The 22,420-nt window shown below is 38.3% G+C and overlaps 1 protein-coding gene across 6 annotated transcripts in view; it reads left to right on the top strand.

Annotated features, from left to right (window-relative positions):
* The window catches only part of LOC127446055 (endonuclease V-like), a 146,251-nt gene that overhangs the window by 86,079 nt on the left and 37,752 nt on the right, over nt 1–22,420 (top strand). The window lies entirely within an intron of this gene.

The following is a 22,420-nucleotide window of genomic DNA, read 5'->3' on the forward strand; positions in this document are numbered from 1 at the left end:
CCAACAGCAGCCATTTTGAATTTTATGAAAAAGTAATGTATATTTAAAACGCTTTGTCAGTTTTAAAAGAAAATTTGTATGCATCATAAACATCATGTCCTGAGGATACCTGAGCAGTATTGAGACAGCGCCACCTATAAAATGTATAACAAACACTTGTTTGCTGACTTTAACCTCAGGAAATCTCTTTGCCTCTCAGTGTGCAAAAACACTGGTTTATAGTACAAAAGGTTGTGGTTTCAAATCCCACCTCTACAAGTCAGTCTGTAAAAAGTTCTGTAGTTTTGGTGATTTTTGTAGTGTACTTAATGAATGGTTGCTGGGTTGTTCCACAGTCAAATTCTGAATTTGATCTCTGTTATTTGAACTTACCTAAGGAAATTTACCAAGACAAAGGACATTAATTGGGTTTGTCCAAGCAACCCCTTTGTTTGAGAGGTGGCTAACTACCTCTGCGGCCTAAGAGCCGAATCCCCTGAACAAAAGTGTCAAGGTAGCATGTCTGTCAAAGATGAAGGAACAGAGACAAAGTTAGAGCGAGCAGGCAATCGCTAGCTCGTTAACACACCAGCCACCGAAGTTCTAATGTCATACAACTGCCATGATACAGCCTCTAAACTAATGCTACCAAACAAGACGGTGCTCTTAACGGTTCCCCAAGGAGCCACCGTGCACATTGACGATATTGTCCTCCATCTCAGTGTCAACAAACATGACGTGGAAATTGAGATCTTGGACGCATTTAGAGGTCACAGCCTCACCATTGATGACACCCTTCAACAGCAGCTTCAGGCTGAAGGGATGAAATTAGTGAAGTTCAGTCTCAAACTGACTGGCTTGACCACTATATTTCCTAAGCACATAAGCAGATCGTCATCTTACCAAGAACACCCTATTAGTCTGGTCGCCCTCGGGCTCCTCCTTAGTGGTTGGATCATCACGGCAATTATTGCACATGCCATGTACAGGTACATTCAAAACCTACAGGCCAGACTGGACTCCCTCCTCGTACAGCCGCATTTTACACACCAGTCTGATCCCATCCCACAGGTTAATCCCAATGATTTCCAAGGATAAGCCTTTTAACCTCTAACCCTTTTTTCCTTCAGTTTTGGTCCTAGTATCCATTGTCAGGTTCTACTATGATTTTGTGTTATGACCAAAGAACAGCAAAGGATTGTGTTAAGGTTAATGCTGTGCCTACCTATAACTTGGAATGTTTGTCTTTATGTGTGATGAATGTAGTTTTAGACTTAGCTAGAAGTTCTATGCCCAGATGTGCCTCAGTCTCTGCCCAGATGATAAAGCCTCTGTGAACTCTATAAACTGTATGGACTGTGCAATGGTTTTCTTTTCTATCAGGAAGACACGGACGGCGTAACCCACAGGTTACTGTGAACCTAAAGGAACTGTTCAGCCCTTCAGTTGCTCTAAAGATGCTGGACAACAACCAACTCTTCAGACCAAAGGAATGTTGGGCCTCATGTTTTCAGATAGGAGACAAAGGCAGGCCTACATACCGTCATAAAGCCTGGCTGAGGCCTGTAGGAACACTCAAAGCCTGATAACAAACCAAAATCAAACAAAAGGAGTCCAAACAGACTACAGATCTGTAGGGCCTTGGCCCACTTAAAATGGCAGCAGAGACCGCATGGCCCTTTGTTCTGTGATCAAAAGGAGAGACATTGAACTCAGTTTCCCAGGATCCTTCACAAATTCACAACTGGAGGCGAAGTCCCGCCCATGGACCCAGTCTTAAACGTCATTGGTCGAGCGGCCTACAACCGATGACGTCATCTCGTCAACAAAACCTGCGGACAGATGAATTTCGGCCTCTCTGTGCTAAGCTCTGCCTGGCTGTAAAGGGACATCTGTACTGTGCACGTACTGAAGGAGTTTTCCCTCCGTTTAGACTGCGAACAAAGAGACCACGTTTTTCTAACCTCGCCATTTGTCCACGGTAGTGTAAGATTAACTTAGCTTTGTTCAAGTCTTATAGTATACTTATATCAACTAGTTCAGTTTCACTGTAAAGCAACAGTGAATTTATTTTGAAAAACGGAAAGACGACCAGTTTCCCTTCTCCCTCTTTTTCATTCAACGTTGACTACTTTCTGCATTCTTCTCCATCGCTGGATCCGAAGAATAAAGCAGAGACACGTCTTTTCGCTGACGAGCGTAAGACAAGGAACCATCCAGACCGTTTCTCCTGACCGCTCAATGCAACAGGAATTCCAACGGACAAACCTACTGAAATCACACAGGATTTCCCAAGTAAGGCTTGATATCTGGACAGATTTAGTTTAGAAACTGTGATTTTTCTTGTGAATCTAAATCGTAGTTTTGATTCTAAATGCTTATGTTTTGAGTATATATTTGTATGTTAAACTCTGCTCGCTGTTTCGAGTTGGGAGATTTGTTTTAGTTTCTTTTGGGGTTACGTTTGTTTTGTTGAGTGATTTGAACTAGTAATTCAGTCCCGCTGTTACGAGCGGTTACCCTTAACTAAACTGCATGCATTTTTCCTCGCTCCCGCTCGCTCTCATTCTCTCTCTCTCTCAGTGATATTCATTGAGTGAGCGGCGCCTCGGTTTGTGTTCGACTCAGGCTGGTGAACCAAATTCTCCCGCCTGTTTCGTCAGTTCCTTTGTGTGTCCGCTCATTTCCATCCGCACATGGGATCAGCTCCATTTTGGACTTAACCCTCCATTCTGAACCTGATCCTCCATTTTGATTCCTTTGTTACCACACCTGGACACACACACACACACACACACACACACTAGCATATAGCTCCACTGTTAGCTTAGGATATCCTTGATTTTATTTTTGGATTATATTCAGATAGTATTGGCTGTGTTCACTACTGCTTGATTATAATAAATCTTGTTATATTATAATAAGTACTCCTGTTTGTTTTTGTTTGAATGTTGTGTTGAAGCCAACCTCTGCCACGTGAAGAACTCCCAAGTTACCTCAGTGTACTATTATGTTATTGGTGTTAGAAACTAACTGTAACTAGATTACTATTAGATTTGTATACCAATAATTTAACTAGTTTTTTCCCCTTGTTGATTATTTTGATTAACAATTAAGATACTCAACCTACAGGGTAGATTTTGTTTTATGAGACTCAATCAGTAACTTGCTATCATTTTCTCTTTTCAAAGAGTAGTGCCCCGAGAATAGAGTTTAATTAATTACTATTTAGTTATTTAATTGTTATTTGATTATTCCATAATTAATAACAATTAATTATTGATCATTTCTGGAGAATAGTTTGAGTTAAATTATATTTAGTTATTTAATTGTTATTTGATTATTCCATAATTAATAACAATTAACTATTGATTATTTCTGGAGAATAGTTTGAGTTAAATTCTATTTAGTTATTTAATTGTTATTTGATTATTCCATAATTAATAACAACTAATTATTGATTATTTCTGATAGTAAAACTGATTTAAACAACCAGTAGCACCTACAGATCCCATCAAGCCTTCCTCACTTTACAACTAGTTGTGAAATTCTGAAGGATCGATCTCACAACTCCTATTGGATGAAACGCACGACAGAACACGTCCCTCAACCATGATGTCATCGAGAGTATAAAACCCAGGAGATTCCTCCTAAGCTTGCTTCCAGCAGCTGTATTCGCCATGTCTAGATGCAGCCTAGGTGCCCAAGGAAGTAACTACGTACCTGAACTTTGGCCATACAATCTCCATCTCGCTGGACAAGCCGAGATTTCTCTGAGCATGCTAACGGATCCGAAGGAGACAGCTGAGCAAGCCACATCTCACCCTTTTGCCTGCAGAAGTGAAGAAACAGATAACTTGGTGATAGAGCTCAGCTTTGTCCCTAAGTTATCGTACCAACGGAGATGCATGTTAAATGGGCAGACGCAATTAACCAGTCTCTCAGCCCACATTCTTTGGCCGGAAGCCATGCCTGCCATTTTGTGCACTCCTTCTCTCTTTACACACACACACATACACCCAATCACAAACACACACACACCTCTACCTTCCTCTCATGTATTATAGGCTTATCTGTTACCATATCTAATCATGTTACTGTTTAGTTTGTAGTTGGAAGTCGGAAGTTTATCGACCGCATTGTATTGAATATGTTCTGCATGCACCTGTGCCAAGGGCTGTTCCTCTTAAGTGTTGATGTTCTCTGGACGTTGACTTTCCTAACAGAACAATCCTATATTGAGACTGCTATACTGTCTGGTTATTAGTCCCTGATTCCAGGGTGGTGCCCCGCCAATATGAATTCTTATTAATATTCTATTGAATTTAAGAATTAATAGTTATCTTTGATAATTATCAGTTATTGCTAATAACCAAACCCGCTCCTGAACGAAGCCCCAACATTGTAATTTAATGGCTTCAGATCAGTCTCTCTCTCTCTCCTGAGGTCATAAGACTCCAGGGGAGACATTCTCATTTTGTTCTTAAAACAAGGGCTTCTTAATAAGAGTTTTTTTGCAAAAGGGGAAACAGAATGTCTCATGACCCTCTTCCCATTTGGGCTAGTATTTAATTTGGTTTGGATGTATATTTGCTTGAGTCAACAGGAAAATGGGATTTTTGATCTTGGACACATCTTCCTTTGTTTCTGTGGTGGCTAAATGCTATGCAGATGAAGGCTAAGGTAATCATTTGGGTCTTTTGAGTCTTTAGTTTAAGATTTATTGGGACCCAGTTGTGGAGTCCTGGTCTTTCTTTGTGTGGTACGTCTTAATCCCTCTGTCAGGGAGGTTGCTGAGCCACTCTGACAAATGGTGTTTTCCCTTGTTTTAAATCACACACAAGTCTGCTGACCAGCCATTTGCTTTATCTTAACTGTCTCAAATCTGCATCTGAAAGTGGGGGTTTCCTTGTTGAGAGGGTACAACTCAGGTCATTAATTCAATACAGGTCAGGAGCTTCAGTTAAAGTTCACACCAAACATCAGAATGGGGAAAAAAATTTGATCGCAGTGATTTCGACCGTGGCATGATTGTTGGTGCCAGATGGGCTGGTTTGAGTATTTCTGTAACTGCTGATCTCCTGGGATTTTCATGCATAGCAGTCACTAGAGTTTACTCAGAATGGTGCCAAAAACAAAAAATCATCCAGTGAGCTGCAGTTTTGTGGACGGAAATGCCTTGTTGATGAGTGAGGTCAATGGAGAATGGCCTGACTGGTTCGAGCTGACAGAAAGGCTACAGTTACTCAGATAATCACTCTGTACAATTGTAGTGAGCAGAATAGCACCTCAGAATGCACAACACGTCGAACCTTGAGCCGGATTGACTACAACAGCAAAAGACCATGTTGGGCACTTTATTAGTGTTCCTAATAAAATGCTCAGTGAGTGTATATAGAGTGTGAAACATCCTCAGGTGTTCGGGTGTGAGGTGCTGAAATATGGTTATTTTCATCCTGTATTAATTTAATATTTGTTGTAGATTACAAGTAGAGGAAGTGAACGATTCTATGCAGAAAGACTATGCAGATCCACACACACTGATATTTCCCTATGCCATAAAACTTCCTTGGCACTGGCATCCTCGCGAGTCTCAGCCAAACCGCATCTGCCTAGCATTAACTGTCACAAAATAAAGTTTGTCCAGAATTGCACATAACCTTAATTCGCACCTCCTTTGAGGGTCAAAACCCCTCTTCATTGTTAGATCAGGTCAAATATATCTCCAACCAAATGGCTATCATGAGGCTGATATTGGAAAACTCCCTAGAGTTTTACGAGTATCCTCCCAAGACAGAGAACTGAAACAGACTCCATGCTGGAATGACCCCTTTAAAATCTCCTATGGACACAGGAACTAATGTTCTTCTCCATCTCTCCAAATACACAGACTGAACTTTTCTTTGTCCTCCCCATAAAATGCATATACATATATCTTGGGATATTTCAGCTTAGTCCACGAACCTTGGACACACAGTCACAGGACTAAAGGTAAATTTATGCTGCACAATGCACAAATCTATGTCTGCCATGCCCAAGTGTATAAAACCATCTCAAACAAGGTTTAACCTGATGATTACCCTGAAAAAAGGTTATTATGACTTGTAATCACTCTTATAACTAACAAGTTGTATGATCAATAATCTCATATTATTCTCATATTATGTTTTAATGGTCAGTAAACTAACCATACATAGCAAATACATTGTATTTGATATGAAAAAACTTGTATGTTTATGTGTAGAATGTTGATACAGATTAATTTCTGTTATCTCCTGTCCTATTCCTGATATAAAGTTCATGATTAAAATATTCCTTTTTTATCAAGCGGGAAACTGGGAGAACATTTGGCAAAGAAACAATATGTTAGTTACTTTGATGGGAGGAGAGAGGTGATCACATGCCTTCGCAAATGTAATTTCTGATTGGCTTAAAGCTCCTTTGGGGTGTAGCTATCCCAGCTCCACAAAACTCCATGCCTTGACGATCAAAGTTCTCAGTTTTTCAACATCCATCCATCTGAGTCCTCCTCGAGTTCTAAAATTCCATGAGTTCTTTGAAGTTTCAAACATGTTGAAGTCTGAGCTTTTTTATGCAGCCGCCTCTGAGGCTCCACCCATTCATTCCATCTCCCATCCAGCATTCACAATATCTCAAAATCGGAACTCCAGACCGCAGTGTTGTAGTACTCGAGATCAGACTTTTTCAAGGTCTCGTCTCAGAATTGAGTCCAAAAACACCGTGATACGATGTGTAGATTCTGAGGTACTGTATTTAATCTTCACAGAGCGCATTTGACATCTGAACCGGTGAATGCAGGCTGGGCGGCTGCTCCCGGGTCCTAGTGTGTGCTGGATCAAACCTCTGTCAGTGCGACTTATGTGCTTTTTTCTCTCTATCAACAACGAGATTTTGACCCGGTGCGACTTATAATTAGGTGCGACTTTATTTCCGGAAAATACAGTAAATAAAAAAAAAATAAAACAATTATTTGCTGTGCCGTTGCAAGAATGAATTTGCAAGAACAAATCTACAAATTGGAAAAGACACAAATTTGTTGTTTTTTCATTATTCAATTAGCGCTCTTGGCATCTGAGACCTCATTATACAGCGTACCTATGTTACTTGCATTTTTTGCATAGCCGAATTTCAAACATTACGAGTTCACGCTGCTAAGATGTGGAAAAGTTCTTGAAAAGGAAAACTATCGATGATGGTTATGTGGGATAGTGGTGTGCCATGGGATTTTTTAATCGTAAAAAGTGTGCCATGGCAGAAAAAATGTTGGGAAACACTGACCTATACCACAAAGAGTTCATATGCAAAAAAGCGTCCAAAAGAAAACACACAGCGGTATGTAAATTCTGCAATGCAATGCTTACCGAGACGGCTGGGACCACGTCAAACTTTTATCGGTGCTTAGAAAGGAAGCATAAAGAAAGATAAGCTAAGTGTAAGTCATGCTAGCAAAGCTAGCTAGCTAACGTTAGCAATCTGCCTCTTGCTGCTTTCCATTCAACTCAGAAATTTACTATATTGTTTAAGAAAAGACAGAGAAAAGTGAAGACTTGAGTTGAGTAATTGTTTGATATATTCTGTACTTGATGGTTTCTAGGAGAAGAGTCATCCAGAAAACCTGCGATGCTTGCACAAAAATTTTATTGTTTTAGGTGCATGGTAAAACTTGGAAAAGGAGTGTTGAATAAAGATGGAATGAAGTTGATTTCAGCTCCTTAGTGTGTGTTTGTATTTGTTTGCTCATAAAAAACAAAGGAAAATCCACACATATACAATTCACCTCTGCAATGCCTTTTGATTATTTTATCAATACATTTCTCATGGTACTCTGATACATACACACACACACACACACACACACACACACATATATGGCAATAAAAGTGGTGAATTGTTTTCTGTGGGTGTTTTTATGGGAATGTGGATCTTTCAGATCAATTTGAGGAGTGCCTATGGTTTGCATGTTCCACATTTTATCTTAAGTGTGTCATGCTGTGTGGGACTCGTACTGGTTTGGTCTTGGTCTTTACTCGGTCTCGCCACGCCTTGGTCTTGGTCTCAACCCCTCAAAGTCTTGGTCTTGATACACTCTGGTCTTGGTCTTGACTCGGTCTCGCCCCGCCTTGGTCTTGGTCTCAACCCCTCAAAGTCTTGGTCTTGATGCACTCTGGTCTTGGTCTTGACTTGGTCTCAATTTAGGTGGTCTTGGCTACAGCACTGCCAGACCATAGACGCAGCGCACAAAGACTTCCTGCGAGCCAAGCCAAAGGACTTGAAAGCAATGTAACGCATGTTCAATCCTCCAGACTTTTGCTAACATCTGGTGTTTTATTATATAATTTGAGAAACCCGATCTCAAATCTAGGTGTAATAAATGAAGTTCTGATGGTTCATTCAAGGTATGTTCTATAGCAGGGGTGCCCAATACGTAGATCGCGATCTATCAGTCGATCGCAAAGGCAATGCTGGTAGATCGCACAAAATGTAAAAATGCTTTCGTTAAATTTTTATAAAAATAAATATGTCTTTCCTTCTTTTAGTTTCTGTCTGACTTGCACTTGACGAGTAAATTTTGACCAGGCGAGATTTTTGTTTATTCAGTTGCCATGACAACTAGGTTCACGACTTCCAAGGGCTTCGGAGAACAGAGTGCGAAATTGCGAAGCTAGCAGTTTTCGGTAGCTTACACAAATGACCTTCATCCGCAAACCATAAATCTAAAATAAATTCCAACCAGCTGAAAATGAGTGCAGTACCTAGCAAAAAGCCAAAAACTTACCATTTCCATGCGGAGTGGGAAGAAAACTTTTTTTACACTATGTCCTTTTCTGAATACATTTGTCCGATCTTGCCAAACAAGCATAGCTATTCCGAATAAAGGAAGAGAAAGAGAAATTTTCAGATACTTCATAAAAACTATGACAACGATTTTCCTGCAAGAAGCGAGCTTAGAAGAACAAAGGTGAAAGAACTGAAATCTCACTTAATTGGTCAACAGTCACTTTTTACTTGTCAAGGCCTAAAAGCAAAGGCAGCCATGGAGGCATCATTCCGGGTTAGTCACACCATCGTTAAACGTAAAAAATCATTCCAAGATGGACAAATGATAAAAGACGCATTTGTTGAGACAGCAGACTCATTGTTTCTGGATTTAAAAAAAAAAAATCTGAGATTGTGTTGTCATGTGTATTTTGTTGATTCATGTCTTTTATTTTGAAATGTTTAGTTCCTGTTTCCCTTGTCATGTGATTTCTGTTTTCCCTCCATGTTCATGTGTCATGTTTTCATTGGTTTATTGTTTAATTAGCTTGTTATGAGTTCTGTTTGTTCATTGGTTTATGTTCTCCCATGTCTTGTATTTAAGCCCTCATGTTTGCATTGTCTTGTTTTGTAGTCAGGGTTATTGGTTCTCACTTTGTAAATAAACTGCACTTGGGTTCTCTACACTATGTCATCGTCTTCATCATCATCATTGCCAGCAGCCAGCACATGTTACATGTGTCCGCTATCAAAGCTGTTCAGCTATTGAGAAATACAGTTACACGTCATTGTGAAATGATGAACACAGCAACTTAGAAAGGACATAACTGACTGTGAATGTTTCTCTCTGCAGTTAGATGAGTGCACGGACATTAGTGATACAGTACAGTTGTGTTGTTTGGTGTTTAAAGGATGGTGTTTAAAGACATGACAGCGAGAGAGGAAATGCTAACACTTTTGCCTATGAAAGAACACACTCGGGGTGAGGACATTTTTCTTTCGTTTAAGGATTTTGTGAACAAAACACAGCTACCAATGTCTAAATTGGTGTCAATCACCACTGACGGTGCACCTGCGATGGTCAGCCATTCGAACTGGTTCATTACCAAATGCAAGGAGGAGGATGCTTTTCCCGACTTCCTTAATTATCATTGTATTATACACCAACAAGCTCTATGTGCGAAAATGCTGAACATGAAAGAGATCATGGATGTGTACATGAAAATCGTCTGCTCAATATGTGCACGCTCACTTCAGAGATGGCTGATTCGTGCTTATTTGGAGGAAGCTGACTGCAACCACACAAATCTCCTGCTGCATACAGATGTCAGATGGTTAAGCAGGGGCAAATTCTTGGAAAGATTTCACGAGCTGCTGCCTGAGATAAGAGTTTCTCCTATCTACAAAAAATACAGAATACAAACAACTTTAGGATGAGCAATGGCTTTTAGATTTGGCTTTTTTGACTGACCTGACTAACATACCGAATGAGCTCAATTTAGAGTTGCAGGTGGTGGTCAACATGATCAGCTCAGTTAATTCTTTCAAAAGAAAACTGCAGTTACTCACATCTAAGCTGCAGCGCCATGAATTAGGGAACTTCCAAAATATTGCATCTGAGCTGCATAAGCAAGGAAAGGAGCCTGCACAACTTGACAGTGAGCAAATTGAAAAGGTCAGGTCAGACTTTGACAAACGTTTTCAAGACTTTGCTTTACTTGAGCCAATCGCTACATTCATGTGCTTTCCATTTGGAGATGAGCATGAGGTTGATTCCCTGGCCTCAGAAATGGGAAAGCTGTTTCAGATGAACCCATCAGCATTGGAGGAGGAGATATTAGCACTGCAGATTGACATTCAGGTGAAGGCGAGGGCATCTTATGGACAGTTTTGGAACCTTCTTGCAGAAGAAAAGTATCCAAATATCAGAAAATGTGCCACCTCATTGACTGCACTGTTTGGCTCAACTTATTTATGTGAATCAGATTTTTCTCACATGAAGATTATTAAATCAAAACACTAGTTCACCATGACTAATGAAAATTTGGAGGCCTGTTTGAGACTAGCTACCATTCAGTGCAAGTCATCAGAATAAGGTAAATGCCCTGGCTATTGTAATGTATTGTGCTTTAGGTGTTTTGAGTTTAGTGTTAAAACTGAATGATATCAACATCGAACATTATTATAATTTTTTTTAATTAATTAAAAGATGAATTCCATGTAGGGATACATGCAGTAGTCCGAACAAGCATTTTTTAAAATGAAACTGTGTGTTTGTTTAGTTGGTAGATGTTATAGAGTTGGTCATTTAAAAGCAGATCATCATGCAAAAAAGTGTGGGCACCCCTGGTCTATAGACTCCATATCATATCAATACAAGTTCATTTTAGCTCTGTTATAGATCATTTCCATTCATTTTCTGTTGAAGCTCATTCATTAACCTGTTTGTGTGTCTTTGTGTTAGTTTAGTTTTATGTTGTAGATTAGTCAAAGTCTTGTTTGTATTCAAAGAGAAATTGATTGTGGTATGTGATTTAGAAGTATTGGTCACTTGAAATCTGTCGATCCTATATTACCTTGCTTATAAATAACATTTAAATATATCTATGATATTATTTTCAATTGCCATGAGAGTAATATTGTTCAGTACTTTTGCTAAACATCTGGTTGTTTGAGGAATGAATGCCTATGACTGTTTCATAACAGAAGTCATAATAAAAGTATCTAGTGATTTTAGGTTGCAGAGCTTCCCTGTGAAATCTTAGCACAGACTAAAGCTTTTGCCTTTATCAGATGAACGGTGAAAGGCAAGAATATGAGAGATGTATTACAAAACGCTCACTATTTTGAGATACATTTGCTATAAAAAGTCTACACAGCCCTGTTAAAATTGCAGGTTTTTGTGATGTAAAATATGAATCCAAGATATTTATCCATTTTTAATGTGATATTGAAACCAACAAAATTCAAGGAACAAACAAATATAAACTGTACCTCCACCATTAAACTGTAAAATAATACAGTTAGACTCAGTAAAGAGACCAGAATGAACAATGATGACCAGGAGGGAAAGTTGAAGTTTCAATCAATTGAGAGAGAGTTTACTGAAGACAAAGTTCTCCACATTTCCAAAGGCAAAAGACAGAAACAGAAAATGAGTTGAGGATCTAACCTCGAACTAACTTACAATACAAAAAAGCTAAAAAGCAAATTAGCTGACATCATCTTTACAGGTTTCTGAGTTAACCATACAGATATTTACGGGAACTATCCAAATATGTTGAACTGTTGATCTACGCAGAAGATGTTATTTAGAAACATAACATTGATTAGCTGGAACCACAAAGTCTCAGTTGGTCAAAAAATTATCGTAAAAGTAATTGTAATTGTAAAACCAACAGGACACTTCTGGTGCCAGAGGGTGACTGACCAACATCGAATCACCTGGCTCCAGTCACTCCAACAATTCCTGTAATCGATTTAGAGAAAGACTATAGGAGAGATAGAAAGATAAAAAAGAAAAGACTGCATACTAAGAGAAATGGTGGACTGTATCTTCTTTACGCTGAAATGCATGGTAATTTTCCCAAACACTCTTAAATATTCGGGTCTTTAGAGACCCTGCACTTATATCTATCAAAAATGCCCATATAGTGTAAAATTTTAAAAATATTTTCATGACAATTAGAAAACAATAAAATATAGTTTGATATTTGTTTTATTTTTCATAAATTAAAGAGATAGTGCAACAAATCAGAACAAATCAAGAACAGGATTCATTATTTTCACACTGAAATTTCATGAGATTCAACTTGCTGTCAAACACATATTGAGCTACACATACTGTAACATAATCTACACATGTGTAATGTATGTTTAATTGTGTAGCATATGTGTATTTTCTCAGGCACTTATTGAGTCTAAATAGATGCACAACTTTATTTCAGTAGTGCACTCAAATGACAGTAGTCATATACTTTTCATGTGTTGTACTTGCTATAGGTTTATTTCAGTGTTGTTTCTTTGTCAAATGTCAAATATGAATCAAGTCAATCACTGAAACATCAGTGCCACCTTGAGTAAGAAATAACACGTATGTGTATACACACATAAAATACTGACTATTGTTGATAGTTCATTGTTGCACAGAAAGTCAACGTGATATAGGATTTATGTCGTGGGTTCTGCCACCTCTGTGAAACATCACTCTTGAAGTCTTGGGGGTTTGATGCCAGAAGATAGACTTTAGTATCAGAGATAAAAAAGCAGAGTTGTTTCCAGCACAACTCCTGCAACTGGGTTCCTTCCCGCTTATATACGATCTACCAAGGCGTGGCTAATACATTCCATACATGTCACCATTATCCATCACCCTATTCTTTTGATAGTAAACTTAAATAGATATGAAACAATTATAAAAAAATATATAATTTATGGGGGAAAAAATGACACTTCTCTGGTCTCTAGAGACCCTATACACTTTTGATACTTAAACGATAATACATTTTTTATAAACTGTAATATCTATGAAGTCTTAGAACCATCATTGTGTAGTTTGGTAAATCGTGTATAAAAATAAGTAATTAAATGATAATTATATTTAGAAACCCAGTGAGCATGCCTAAGGCGACTGTGGCAAGGAACACATAACTCCATAAGATGTTGGTTAATGGAGAAAAATAAACTTGGGAGAAACCAGACTCACTGTGGGGCCAGTTCCCCTCTGGCTAACATCATGAATATAAAGCCAATATTACTTAATTATGCATAGTCTTATGGTTGGAGTTGGCATCAGTTCATCCTCTGAAGTCCATCGTAATAGACTGAAGTGATGTCTGGGTGGCACCGGCTGCATTTAGTCGTCATCACTCAGAGACATGTAGCAGTGGAGTCCAACATGAAGCAGGAATGGAGCTGGATCCAGCTGGTTCTGGTGACCTCAGGATAGGAGTCCCAAGGTTGAGACAGGGACACAAATAGAATAAAATTAGCATCGATGCCATTCAATTTTTTGCAGAGTTCTAGATCATGATCAATGTTTCTAGTTTCTATTTCCGGCAGACCTAACTAAAGCAGCTTAATTGTGAGTTGAAGGATAAATTAGGTGTATGCCTGGCTAAATAGATGAGTCTTTAGTCTAGACTTAAACTGAGTGTCTGCATCTCGAACAGTGTTAGGGAGACTGTTCCATAGTTTAGGAACCAAATATGAAAAGGATCTACCTCCTTTTGTGGATTTTGATATCCTAGGAATTATTAACAGGCCAGAATTTTGTGATCATAATGAACATGATTGAATATAGCGTGGTAGAAGGTCACTTAAGTGCTGCGGAGCTAGACCATTCAAAACTTTGTATGTAGTTAACAGAATTTTAAAATTAATGTGAAATTTAACAGGTAGCCAATGTAACGACAATAAAATGGGGCTAATATGGTCATATTTCTTGGTTCTAGTCAGCACTCTGGCTGCTGCATTTTGAACCAATTGAAGTTAGTTTATTGAACTTGCAGGACATCCTCCCAGTAATGCATTACAATAATCTAGTCTTGAGGTCATGAACACATGAATTAGATTTTTGGCATCAGCAACAGAGAGCATGTGTTGTAATTTAGTAATAATTCTTAGGTGGAAGAATGCTATTCTACAACCACTGGAAGTTTGATTTTCAAAGGACAGATTGGTAAAAAATATAACACCTAATTTCTTTGCTGTTGAAGACAATGTAATGGTACATCCATCGAAAGTCGAATTATATTTTAGCGGCTTGTTTTTAGAGGTTTTTGGTCCAATAATTAGTACCTCTGTTTTGTCGGAATTGAGTAGAAGGAAATTTCTGGCCATCCAATCTTTGATTTCATTGATAGACTCTGCTTATTTGGAGAATTGTGAAATTTCGTTAGGGTTTTTATTTACATTTTTATTGATTCCATCTACAAAAACCATTAAACACAACATAAAATACAGAATCAATTATATAAATTAAACCCCTCCCCCCGAACAAACACGCATTACAGTGGTCTCTTACAATTATAACAAAAAATTAGTAACAAGCTAAAAAAATATACTTTCAAAAAACAAGAGTGCACATACACATCAAACTAAAAATTTAAAATCAAAAAATCTCCAGTGCCCCTCCCTGAGAACCCTCCAAAAAATTCAAATATCCACCCCACTTCCTATTAAACAAATCCCACTTTCCCAGCCATCTATATATCACCTCCTCAAATGCCGCAACCTCACTCATCTACCCGCACCACTCCTGAAACGAGGGTGCCCCAGCCGTCTTCCACCCCCTGAGAATTATTCGCCTGGCCACCATAACTCTGGCCAGGACCCAACACCTCAAATGGCTATCCCCAAAATTAATGACCTCCCCATCACCCAAAATGCAGAGTCTGGGGCAAAATGAAAACCGTGTGTCCAACACATCACACATAAATCCCTGAATCTTCAACCAAAATTCATGTATTTTAACACATCACCAAAAAACATGGGTTGTGTCCACGTCTTGATTGGCATCGCCAGCAGACTTTAAGACCAAGTCTATACAATCTAGAGGGTGTCCAATATAATTGATTCAAAATCTTAAATTGCATCAGACGGACTCTTGAATCTCTAGATGTAGATTTGACGTCTTTAAGAATCTTAGCCCACACTCCCTCCTCCAATACCAAATTTAAATCTCTCTCCCATAATCTCTTGAGAAGTTGAAGCTCCATCCCCTAGACTCTGAATTAACAGGGAGTAATACACTGATGCCTCATGACCTTTTCCAAAAGCAGTAATCACCACTTCTAGAATATCTGCCCTTTTAGTGGGGTGTATGCTACTCCCAAAAATAGTACAGAGCAGGTGGCGCAGCTGTAAGTACCTGAAGAACTGAGATCTAGGAATCCTGAAATGTTGGACACATTTTCAAACGATCTCAACCCACCACTCTCATATAGGTCACAGAGTGTATTAACACCCCTCACAATTCACTCCGATATGCAACTTTGGGTTTAGCCATATGCTCGAGGCAACATTTAAATAAATGTTTGAATTAAACACTCTGGACACTTTTTTGTCCATAGCGCGTGCAGATGCGAGATGACGGGGTGCAACTTAACTTCTCCAATTAGTTTAATAGAAAGGCTTTGTAATAATAAAATAGGGGCAATAACTTCCTGTTCAATTCCAAACCAGGGAGGGGCTCTCTTGAAATGTAACCTGGGACGCTTTCCATTCCAAAGGAAGGACTTTGCTATACAATCAAATTGCTTAAAATAAGAGAGGGGGACATCTACATGGAGAGATTGTAGTAGGTAATTAAATTTTGGAATACAATTCATTTTAATAACATTAACCTTCCCAATCATCGATAAATGTAATGAATCCCACCTACTCACATCACTCAAACCTTTTTATTAAAGGGTCAAAATTAACTCTGACTAAATCACATAATTTTGCTGGGAATAAAATGCCCAAATACTTAATGCCCTGTTTGGGCCATTGAAAGGTGCCTGGCTGAAAGGCCGTTACTAGGCAGTACGCAGTCAGATCTAAAGCTTCGGATTTAGACTAATTAACTCTGTATCCCGAAAATTTAGAAAAGGAATTAATAATTCTGTGGAGGCAAGGCATAGATCTAGTGGGGTCGGAGATGAATAATAAAATATCATCTGTCTAAAGTAAAAGCTTATGCGCCACACCTCCCACCATCACCCCTGGAAAATCATCCTCCTTTCTTATTGCGGCTGCTAATGGTTCCAGGGTGAGACAGAACAATAATGGGGAAAGAGGGCAACCCTGCCGAGTGCCCCTATCCAGAGCAGGATTTTTATCATTAGGGCCCAAGCACTGAAAGTGCGAGGCCCTATTGTTCTTCTTCTTCAAAAAAAAGAATTTGAAATTTCAATTAATCTTCACAATGGTACGCTAAAACGTACGTAGCATGAGTGGCGAGTTTTGTTTAAAGGGTTATAACTTTTGAACGGAATGAGATATTCTCACCCAATTCGGTACAGTTATGTATGGAGTCATTTTGAGAAAAATTACATGGCTCTGCCTCTTGGTGGCGCTGTAATAATTACAAATATTAAAACAGCTGTTACTGTGGAACCGTTGGTCCAATCAACTTGAAATTTTGCATACAGTGTCTTTGTCCAAGCTTCTGTCAAAGTCTATGAGGACAGTTGCCTATCTTGAAAAACATGGCCGCCATTGACCAATCAATTGTAAGCAGCTGTTACACAGGGTTAACATAGGCTGATCAGAACAAAACTATGTGGACCTATTTGACTCTTGGCCTAAGAGGTCTGTGCAAAGTTTTTAAAAAAAATCGGCCACTGGGTGGCGTTTTCACGATTTTTGTGCCTTTTAACGGTTGGATACAATGCAGTGTTTTAAAAAAACACAAGTAATTCATATCATATGATAGCTCTCCTTGTTCTGAACAACTTTACCTCAAGAACCATAAGTGTCAATCAAATCGTTCGTAAAATATTTGAGTTTATTTGAAAAACCTACTTTTGCGAACTAGTCATAGGTTTTAAGTTCAATCAAAATTAATCCAGCTTAGAAAGATTCTTTGGAATCTCTACATCAATAATTATCAAAAACATGTTGCGTTTTATGATTTGCATGGCTATAATAGACCAGTAAAATCTTGTAGGCGGAGCCAAAACACTTTAAAGGTGATAACTCCTGAACGCAATGAGCAGTCTTGACCAAACTTAAGACAAATTTGTAGGGCATCAAAGTGAGGATCTGTAATGAATTTGGCCTGGATTGACCACTTGGGGGCGCTATAATAAAAATTACACATTTTCAAATGGCTCTAAATATGGAACCATTAGTCCAAATGACTTGAAATTTTGCATGCAGTGTATTTGAAGAAATCTGCATATCTTGAAAAACATGGCTGCCATTGACCTATCAACTTTCAGCAGCTATCAGACAAGGTCAACAAAGGCCGATTTGAATGAAACATGGTGGACCTATTTGACTCTTGGTCTCAGTGGTATGTGCAAAGTGTCCACAAGGCACCCTTGCGTTTTTCTTGCATGCAAAAGACTGTATATGGCCAGTTTTACTTAAATGGCTATTATGTAACATAATAATGTAACACCATCACAGTTTATACACATATGAAGGGGCATATTTATATATCATAAACTTGGCCACCATCAGGCAATAAAAAATCAGATGCTATTAGTAGGCTTGCAACAGTATACTGTGATAACGATTATACTCTGTAAGAGCGACAATACTCAGACACCCTCATAAATGCATTGTGAAACCAATCTAGAATGATTTGTTTGGAGTCCCTAGATCAATAATTATGTAAAAACATGTTTATTTTTCTAATCAAGGTGGGTATAGCCAGCCAAAATGCATATATTGGACTAGACAGTTTTACTATAAATGGCTATAAATGGAGATTGACCACTTGGTGGCGATACAATTGGAACTTTGGGGTGATGACCGGATATGTTCACAGGTTCTCATGTCTTTTGCTTTAGCTTATTTCTTAAGTATGTAGTTATGCTTGGTTAGATCTGCTGGAATGGTTAATAGTGTTATTTCCTGAGGGACGGTGGAATATCTTAAACACAATGAGATATTTTCACAAAATGTATTCTTTGATGTAAGGGCTTATTCTGAGGACACACATACAAAGAAATGGTGCTTGACTACTTAGTGGTGCTGTAACAGGAAAGAAAATACATGAATTTGGTTCTACCTATCTGTGGAACCATTGGTCTGATCTGTAAATTTGCATGCAGTGTCTTTATCTGAGGTGCCATCAATTTCTATGATGACAGTTACATATTCTGAGAAACATGGCTGCCATTGGCCAATCAGCTTTCAGCAGCTATCAGACAAAGATCAGAACAAAATGTGGTGGACTAGTTTGTCTCTTGGCCCTAGAGGTCTGTACAAATTTCGAAAAAAATAAAGTAAAAAGACTACTGGGAGGTACTATTTTGTTTTACATGTGCATTAAAGGTTTTACATAATGCAATGTTTCACACAAGCACAAGTAATTCATATATTATAGATCTTATCATTTTGAACTACTTTTCAACTTTTCCTTAAGAATCATTTGTGTCAGTAAAATTGTGTGTTAAATATTTCAGTTAAGACAGTACTTTTGCAAACTAGTTCTAGGTTTTAGGAGTAACAAATAAAGTGCAGGAATATTCGTTGGAGTCTGTAAGCTGAACTTTCAGTTTAGCATGGTCATATCATAGTATATGAAATGCAAAATTTGGTGGAGATTAAAGAATAGTTGGTGTTATACACATTCGATTTTTATCAAATTTAGCACATATATGCTAGGATGTGATGTTGAAGGAGCCTGCAATTATGTGGTGGACTATAAAAAAATGGCTATATCTCAAGGTTCTTTGCTTAATTGCCTTGAAGTTTTTGATTCACTTTCTCTGTTTTAGGTGCCTCTTTTGAAATCCTTTTAAACATGACCTTAAATGCCCTAAAAAGACTGAATCCTGATAATAGCTGCTTGCAGGTAAAAATCCCAAACAATTTGTCTGTTGCATGATGGGATAAGCGCAATAGAAAAAGCCTGGTTGTATTATAGAAAATATAAGCATAATAACTTAAAACCACATGAAAAAAAAAATCATTAGAGCTTGTATATCATTAGAGATTTCTCATAATTGCAGGTGAAATATGGAAATAGCTTGTGTTAAAATAGTATGTGTTACTGTTTTTGAAAGTTATATTAAACTGTCTGAAAACAAAACAGGGTTCACAAACTGTCTAAATATTTTCACCATGGTCCATTTCTGTATATAATAAAGAGTATAAACTATATGTAATCGTATCTTAGTAAGATATTAGTCATCATATGAACCACTTTAAAGTTTTTTTTTTTTTTTTACATTTGTATCATTAGGTATTTGAGTAAGTTGAAACCCAATATTTATGTTTAAAAGTGTAATTCGGCAATTTCTCTCAAAAAAAATCCTGTCGTCACTGGCGTGCAATGAATTCTGGGGTAGGCAAGGCCATGAAGGATCCATCTGTTGTATCCTTAATTTCACGGGAAATGAAGGACGCATTTCGAGGCCGCATTTGAAGGAGCCTTCGAATTGGGACAGCCTTTGTCTCGCAGCAGTGACGCAATCGGCCTTCGAATGCGAACTTTGAAGGATGCAGCCTCTGAATTGGGATGCAGCTATAATTCACATCATATGTTAGATCTCCTCATACTGAACAACTTTGCCTCAAGAACCACTGCTGTCAATCAAATCGTTCATTTCACGATTATGTAAAAAACCTACTTTTGTGAACTAGTCCTAGGTTTTTTGCTCAACATCAATAAAACCAATGCAGTACAATTCTCTGGACTCTCTAGCTCAATAATTATCAAAAATAAAATGTTGAAATTTACCCTTTGGGTAGCTATAACAGTGTCATTTCGAAAATGGGCGTGGCCAAGTGTACAAATAAGTCCTAAACAAAAACTCAGAACTTCACGAAATTAGGTGAGCACATGCGACATATGATTCTAAACAAGCATGCAGACTTTTATGGAGATCGGGCCATAGGTGGCGCTATGAGCTTTAAAAAGCTTTAAAAACCATGTATTTCCTTAGTAAATTGCCTATATTGGCTGTAAATGATCTATTCCATCTATGATCTAGGTGGTTACATGCTTGTTAAATAAAACATAATACCTTTTTGCGCATGTGCTTAAAGGCCTTAAACCGCTTGAACCCCATTGATTGCTGCTTGCAGCTATACTTTTATTATTATTATTATTATTATTATTATTATTATTATTATTCCTTAAAACTGATCGTGGAGCCCAAACTGTAAGGCGTAGAGACATGAAACTTGGTCAGAAGGTAGTACTCACTGTCGCTACTCAGGCACAAAGTCTCGCCCCGATCAGCCAGACGGTGGCGCTATAGTGAGCAAAACAAAAACTTTTAGAAAAATGGCCATAACATTTTAACTGTTGTCACAGACTCGGGTGTCTTATATCAATATAAACAAGACGAACAAAATGTATGTCTCCAATTTCATTTCCGGCGTGAAACATGTTCTGCCATCTTGGATTTTTTGCAAAACCTACTTTTGCAAACTAGTCCTAGGCCGTTCGTCCTATTGGGACCAAACCAATGCCAAACGATTGTATGGAGTGTCAATATCAATAATTATTATACACATCAGAATTGTCAGCCATTAGGCCTGGGCCAGAGTTAACACATGGATGTGGCTGGGGAGCTCTGTAGTGCCACCTTTTGACAAAAGTGCTGGGGTCAGTTTCTTCTGTGGTCACTAAACTTGCTACGTATATTGTCATCAAGCCGGACAACTTCAAAATTACAGTCATTAGCTCCACCCAACAGGAAGTTAGCCATTTTGGATTGAATGTGCATTTTTTTGAAAATTGCAGGCTCTGAACTGTTGAATACTCCTCCTAGGGAATTCATGTGACTGGCGCCAAACTTAGGCAATATTATCCCAAGACATTGAAGATGCTAAATTGCAAATGGATTTTTGATATATTGAACGGTGTTGCCGTGGCGACACAATAAATTAAGGGCACAAATGTGAAACAGGAATTTATATCTTCTGTGTGCTAATCACATGGATTTGACTATTTTGGGTCATGGTCACAGGGCTGCTTCTCTTCAAAAAAAAAAAAAAAAAACTAGTGCCCCGGAAAACGGGCACTAGTCAAGATAGAATGAATCATGGATATTTCCAAATACCAGTCCATTTTGGCACAAAACCTGCAGGCCTCCAGAAAGCTGAAGATGTAGAGGAATTTCATCTTTCAAGACAATAATGACCCAAAAAACAAATTTAAGTCAACAAAGGAATGGCTTCAGAAGAAGATGATTGATGTTTTGGAATGGCCCAGTCAGAACCCAGACCTAAATCCAATCGAAAACTTGTGGAATGACTTGAAGAGGGCTGTGCACAGGAGATCCCCTCGCAATGTGATCGATCTGGAGCTTTTTTGTAAGGAAGAGTGGGAACAAATTGACAAACCAAGATGTGCAAAGTTGATAGACTCTTATTCAAAAAGACTGGTTGCTGTATTAAAAGTAAAAGGTGCTTCAACCAAGTATTAGTTGAGAGGTGTGCACACTTATGCAACAAGGTTGTTGTAAGTCTTTTTATTTTTTCTTCTAAAAAGTTTCCATTTGTTTGCTTGAATTTGGCTGATTGCATTATCACATTAATCCTCTGAGGTCTGAGGGTGTTTTGGGCCCTGGAGAAGTTCAGAATCAGCTTTATTGCCAAGTATGCTTATACATACAAGGAATTTGTCTTGGTGACAGGAGCTTCCAGTGTACAACAATACAAAAACTATACAAAAACAGCAGCAAGACATAGATAATAATAAAAAAGAATTATACACATATGTACATACATATACGTAGTGCAAATCTAATACAAATCTGTTATCTGTTATGTACATTGCAATTTTTTTTTTTTTTTCACAGAGGAATGAAATGGCAGAAGAGGTTGGGTGTGTTGGATAAATATAAAAAAAAAGACTAAACTCTGTATTGCACATAGTTATTGCTCAATGGGACAATTTAACTGTTCATGAGATGGATAGCCTGAGGGGAAAAAACTGTTCCTGTGCCTGACGGTTCTGGTGCTCAGAGCTCTGAAGCGTCAGCCAGAAGGC

This window comes from Myxocyprinus asiaticus, chromosome 9 (genome assembly GCF_019703515.2).
Source record: "Myxocyprinus asiaticus isolate MX2 ecotype Aquarium Trade chromosome 9, UBuf_Myxa_2, whole genome shotgun sequence".
Classification (NCBI taxonomy): Eukaryota; Metazoa; Chordata; class Actinopteri; order Cypriniformes; family Catostomidae; genus Myxocyprinus; species Myxocyprinus asiaticus.